A 6,382-nucleotide genomic window follows, 5' to 3' on the forward strand; every position below is an offset into this window, starting at 1 on the left:
CTAAGGTCCCCCAGGATCAAAATGGTATCCTAAGTGAGAATATGTAAGTACTTTGCTCTACCAATTCCTCCAGTTATTTACCACTGAAATAACTCAACTACTAGAAAAGGCAAAATGATATCTCACAGTGAGTAACCATAAAAAATTGAAGACTGACCTACAAAGTATCTGTCAGATTTCATCTCAGCTCTCAGTATGAATGAACCAGGCATCTCTATGTGAATGTTTGCAAAGAGCAAGATCACAGAACAGAAAGGATACAAATTCCAAAGAGCAGTACCAGTGTGAACACTTTTTAAAAAATGTCAGACTGGTAATGTGCCGACATCGTAACAAGATCTAAGAGAGGCACTTCTCACACTTGAGTGTGAAAGCCCAATCATCCCATTCAAAAACCACAAAACATCCAGCATGAACATATATTTTTTTCTGGAGACGGAGTTTCACTTTTATCACCCAGGCTGGAGTGCAGTGGCGCGATCTTGGCTCACTGCCACCTCTGCCTACCGGGTTCAAGTGATTCTGTTGCCTCAGCCTTGTGAGTAGTTGGGATTACAGGCATGTGCCACCACACCCAGCTAATTGTTGTCTTATTAGTAGAGACATGGTTTCACCATGTTGGCTAGGCTGGGCTTGAACTCCTGACCTCAGGTGATCCAACCTCCTTGGCCTCCCAAAGTGCTAGGATTATAGGCATCAACCACCACACCCAGCCCAATGTGGACATTTAAAGCAACTGGATTCCTCTCAAATGAAGATGCCATGGGGTGGAGAAAAGAAGAGAAAAAAGAGAGAAAAAATGACTTCAACAATAATAACTAAAACCCCAAATCATGTGCTGTAAGAGAGGAAAAGGTGGAACACGGTGGAGCGGCCAGACTGCTGCAGAAAGCAGTCATCTCAAGAAGGGGTAAGTGTACAAAAGGCATGGTGACTGAAGTAAATGGCACACTGGAGAGTGAAAAAAACAAATTATTGAATTAGTTCAAGGGAATCTCTTGAAGTTCAGATGAAAGAGATAAACAGAGGAAAAATTTGAATGACAGTGAGACTCCCAAGAGTCCTAATACATGGATATCAGAAATTCCATAAGAACAGAACTGAACAGACAGAGCAAGGCTAGAAATAACTGTTTCTCTGAACTAATGGCCTGAGTTTTCTGGTTGAGCTCACTAAATGTTGATTAAGATAATTGAAGAAAATACAAGCTGGGCAGCACCTGCTGACATTGTTCAATTTCATCTACACAGAAAAATGTTTTTTAACCAGCCAAAAAAGGATAAAATTGTTTTTAAAAAACTATGAAATAGCAAAATTACTTTCTCAACTAAAATATTAAAAATTAGAAAACATGGAGTAATATTTACAGAGTTCTGAAAAGTATTAAGACTCTAGAATATCTTGCTTTTCATTATATGCAAAGAGATAAGATAATTCCGATGCAAAGTCTCAAAAAAAAAGCTTCCTAACCCTGGCCTGTCTTCTCCGGGCTGGGGTCATAAATGCTCTAGAAAAGCCTGCTGCAAATGGAAAGTGACGTAGAATAGCCCAAGACAGTAAAAGGTGTGGTATGGAATAGAGTTTGCCAAAATAGGGCATTCCTACTACTGGGAAATGGAGGAGAATTTTTAATTACGTATGAATGAATATTTTAATTTTCATAGCAATCTATTTTTTCATGAATTCAAAAACCTGGCTGGTGTGGTGGCACATGCCTGTAATCCCAGCACTTTGGGAGGCCAAGGTGGGTGGATCACTTGAGGTCAGGAGTTCAAGACCAGCCTGACCAACATGATGATACCCCGTCTCTACTAAAAATACAAAAAAAAAAAAAAAAAAATTAACAGAGTGTGGTGCCGTGCACCTGTAATCCCAGCGACTTGGGAGGCTGAGGCAGGAGAATCACTTGAACCCGGGAGGCAGAGGTTGTGGTGAGCCGAGATTGTGCCATTGCACTCCAGCCTGGGCAAGAAGAGAGAAACTCCATCAAAAAAGAAAGGAAGAAAGGAAAGAGAAAAAAAAGAAGGAAAGAAAAGAAAGAAAGAAAGAAAGAAAGAAAGAGAGAGAAAGAAAGAAAGAAAGGAAAGAAAAAGAAAGAAAGAAGGCAAGAAAGAAAGAAAAAGAAAGGAAGGAAGGAAAAAGAGAGAGATATATAAGGAACAATATTCCACAGGACATGTTTATGTGGAAAACTGAAGTGTAAAAGTCACTAGCATTAAGTAAACAATGTGGAATAACAAAAGCAGTAGAAGTTAGAGTAATATTATATGACTGGTTTTAACGTTTTTGTGAGCCTTCATGCAAAAGTTAAGAAATAATTCTCAAATTAAGTGTTGGTTGGGGTCTTGATTGCAGAAAACAATTAGTAGATTATTACACCAGGGGGTTATTAAGGGATAAAGCTGTAGAATTCTTGAGAGGGTTGAAGAAACAGCATAGGTCAAGCCTCCAGGAGCAACAAACGTCCTACACCATACGGTAAGCCAGGTCACCATAGTAGCTGCTGGCCCCGCCGTGATTGGAAACTGCTCCAGTGTAATGATCTCCCTGTAGGCACTGGTTCAAGAACCATGAATGTCTAGTGCTTCCCCCTCTTCCCAAGTAAACTCTTGTCCATGCAAAATTCTCATGTGGGTTCAGAAAATAGGCAGACCCTCTATCACTTGTCTTCTTCCTGGGAGGCTGAAAAAATAATTTTTTGAATTTGTATTGGAAAAGTGTTGTTTGCCCTGGGGGTAAATATAGGAATGTTCACAAAGGTGCTCCTAAGATTCAGGGTGGCTGAAATGGCAAATGATCATGACAAAAGACATCATGCATATCAGTGAGTTGATAACTTAGAACTAAAGTTCCATAGATATACAACAGAATCTGGTAAGTCAATGGAATTTGGGGGACAAAAAACTCTGAAGTTCCCCTATTAGGAATGAGTCCATGTAAAGTAGTCACTTTTGAGATTTACTTAGGATAAAGTGTGCTAACTTTTTTTTTTTTTTTTTTTTTTTAGACAGAGTCTGGCTCTGTCATCCAGGCTGGAGTGCAATGGTGCAATCTCAGCTCACTGCAACCTTCGCCTCTTGGGTGTAAGTGATTTTCCTGCCTCAGCCTCCCGAGTAGCTGGGATTACAGGCACATGCCACCACTCCCAGCTAATTTTTGTGGTTTTAGTAGAGCTGGGGTTTCAACATGTTGGCCAGGCTGGTCTCGAACTCCTGAACTTGTGATCTGCCTGCCTCAGCCTCCCAAAGTGCTGGGATTATAGGCATAAGCCACCACCCTCGGCCATGCTATCATTTTTAATATCATGTAAAATCAAACATCTTTAATTTCTTTAACGCAAGTGCTGTTGATTGTTTATTGCATTGCTGATAAAACAAAAACAGCCTTCCATCAACAACAAATACATGTCAAGTAAGAAGAAAGGACATGTGAACCGCCAAGGTTTACATCAACAGCGATAAGCCATGTTGACAATATGTTCCCTTGATAAGACCTGATGAAGATGTCACTTTACCTCTATGGTCTTTCTCCCTAAAATTTGTGATAAAATAATCATGAGAAACATTGGGGAACATTGAAAAATCAAAATGAGGAACATTCTAAAAAACACTTAACCCCTCATCCCTGTCAGGGCCACATAAAACCAAGAAAAGTCAGAAACTCTCACCAAGAGCACCTATGGAGACTTGATGTCTAAAAGGTATGTGGTGCCCTGATGAGATCTTAGTACAGACAGGGGCCATTAGGTTACAAGTAAGATGATCTGAGTAAAGGGTGGGCTGTAGTTAATAATAACGTACCAATATTGAGCCATTAGCTTTAAGAAATGTCTCCTACTGGCTGGGCATGGTGGCTCACGCCTGTAATCCCAGCACTTTGGGTGGCCAGGGCAGGCAGATCACAAGGTCAGGAGTTCGAGACCAGTATGGGCAATATGGTGAAACCCCATCTCTATTAAAAATACGAAAATTAGCCAGGCGTGGCGGTGGGTGCCTGTAATCCCAGCTACTCGGGAGGCTGAGGCAGAGGAATCTCTTGAACCCAGGAGGCAGAGATTGTAATGAGCTGAGATTGCGCCACTACACTCCAGCCTGGGCCATAGAGTGAGACTCTGTCTCAAAAAACAAAAAACAAAAAAACCCTCCATCTTAAAAAAAAAAAAAAAAAGAAAGAAATGTCTCACAGTACTCACACTAAGGTAGGATGATAATAAATACATACTCTCTCTATATATAGAGAGATCTATCTATCTATCATCTATCTATCTAGAAAGACAGAAACAGAGAAAGAACTGTGTAATACCTTTACCATTTTTTTCTGGAAACTTAAAATTATTCTTAAAAATAAACACATTATTGGAAATAAACACTCAACTATCAATAAAAGGACATACACATAACAAATAGAACATGATGAATTGCAGGTGCTATGATGCAAAGTGAGGTCAGAGAGAGTGAGAAGGAAGGCATGCTGTTTTAGGTGGGGTGGTGGGGAGGCCTCTGCTCCAGTGACGCACGAGTAGAGAGTGGACAGACTGGAAGCAAGCCCTGTGTCTACTGAAGGGAAAGCACTCAGAGAGGAAACAGCAAGCGAAGATGCCGAGGCAGAAATGTGCTTGGCAGGCTTGAAGCACAGCAAGACCAGTGCAGCTGGTAACTGATGAGAGGTGAGTGGGAAAGGGATAAACGTGGGTTGTAAATCTCAGCGAGGCCTTGATGCCTCATCCTGAGTGACATGAGGACCACTAATGTGATAAATTTTAAAAGACTCGTTCTGGCTTCTTTGACTGAGCAGGCTATACTTGGGCAAGAGTAGGTTCACAGATACTAAGGCGAAGGCTATTTTATTTGTCAGGTTGAGAAAGGTGAGGGTGGTGTAGACCAGGGTGGTCAAGGAGAAGCGGTCAGATTTCTGATATAGTGGAAAGCCAGAGTTTTAGCTTAAACTGACTTGTAGAGAAAAGCAAAAGGCAGGCAGTAAAATTCCTCACGAGTGTCCTCAATGAGGAATAGTGATGGTGGGAAGGTAGCAAGTACAGGAAGTGGGACGGGAGAGAACATGGATAGAACTTTCTTCCAAGGGCCTAGGAAGTCTCAGAAAGGATGGAGAGACAGTGCTCTGAAGAAAACAGCAATGTGGACCAAGGTTACCATATGCACCTTTACGCTGTGTGGACGTTATATGAGCCGTGGGAGGGAACAACCCCAGCACTTCATAGGGCAATAGAGAAATATGTGTATTCAGAGGAAGGCTAAGTTTTGTTTAGAACAAGTGAGTGAAGGAAATTTCAAAGAAGAGATTTACCATATCGAGTATTATTTTGCTGATGAGAGTTTGCAATCCATGGGGCAGAGTGGAAGGACTTGGGTGTTGAAGGCTTGTTGAGAGATTGAGTAAGATTAAGTAAAAGAGAAAACTCAGTGAGAGTCTGCATGAGGAGTGCCTTGGGCGTCTTGTTATGACAACCTAAAGAGGGGTATACAGCATGATGAAATTATTCCTAATGGTCTGCTAGGTGCAAAAGGAAAATCAGTCCAATTATTTCTCTTTTCTGGGACTAGTCTCTTAGGCTCTTTATAGTGGTGAGGCATAATTGAATTATATGTCCTTCAGAATTAAATAACATCCCTTGCCAGTTACCTGGAAACTTTTGACAGATGAATGTCCATTCCTTGAGTCCTAGACAGTCATTTATAATAAAAGAAAAAGTCGTCACATCAATCTGTTAGCTACGAAATTTCAGCTGCCTAGTCCATGTGGTCTGGCAACGACCACTGACTGTAATGATAATGTAATTCTCGTCTTTGTTCCTTTCTACATGTTTCCTTTACCTTAATCTGATTTAAAAATGCCCTTGGTTTGCAGAAATTTGCCTGACAGACTGTCTTTCATTTATACTCTTACATTGGAAAGAATGGATCTTTGGTTATGTCTTAGGGACAGGAGAATTTTCTTTTGGTTCTCCTGTAACTTAAGGTTTTTATTTTGCAAGAGAATAGGTAGGGAGAGCAGTCAGTGCTCCCTGCCCATCTCAGAGCAGCAGCCAGTGCCTTCCTGCCTGTCTGCTAAGTGGGGCTCACTATGTCTGCTTCCCAGATCTCTATACTTCTGTGCACCTGGTAGAGGTTCAATAAAAGAAGCCTGCCAGTGATTGAAAGCTTGCTTGCTGACTGTGATCTTGATCATTTCAAATGCTATGTTCATGCATAGTTGATCTTCAAAAGATGTGTAAAGATTTTGAGATGACTTTTTCTTACCCATTTTTGTGGTTGCCTACTTTTCCTACTTTGCCAAAAAATGAGAGTTCTGTCTACACTTGGAGGGACTTTTTATTCTCTAGAATTTAGTTCACTTGGTTGTCTTTATCTTCAGCTCACTTGTC

At 41.0% G+C, this 6,382-nt stretch overlaps 1 non-coding gene across 1 annotated transcript; it reads right to left on the reverse strand.

The window, feature by feature from the left end:
- Window positions 1-303: 303 nt before the first annotated feature.
- Window positions 304-406, reverse strand: LOC116540490. The gene has a single exon (XR_004264465.1). It is a non-coding gene; the product is annotated as a small nucleolar RNA U13 (small nucleolar RNA).
- Window positions 407-6,382: the final 5,976 nt, after the last annotated feature.

Source organism: Sapajus apella, unplaced genomic scaffold (genome assembly GCF_009761245.1).
Source record: "Sapajus apella isolate SASKATOON/1434 unplaced genomic scaffold, GSC_monkey_1.0 scaffold140, whole genome shotgun sequence".
Lineage (NCBI taxonomy): Eukaryota > Metazoa > Chordata > Mammalia > Primates > Cebidae > Sapajus > Sapajus apella.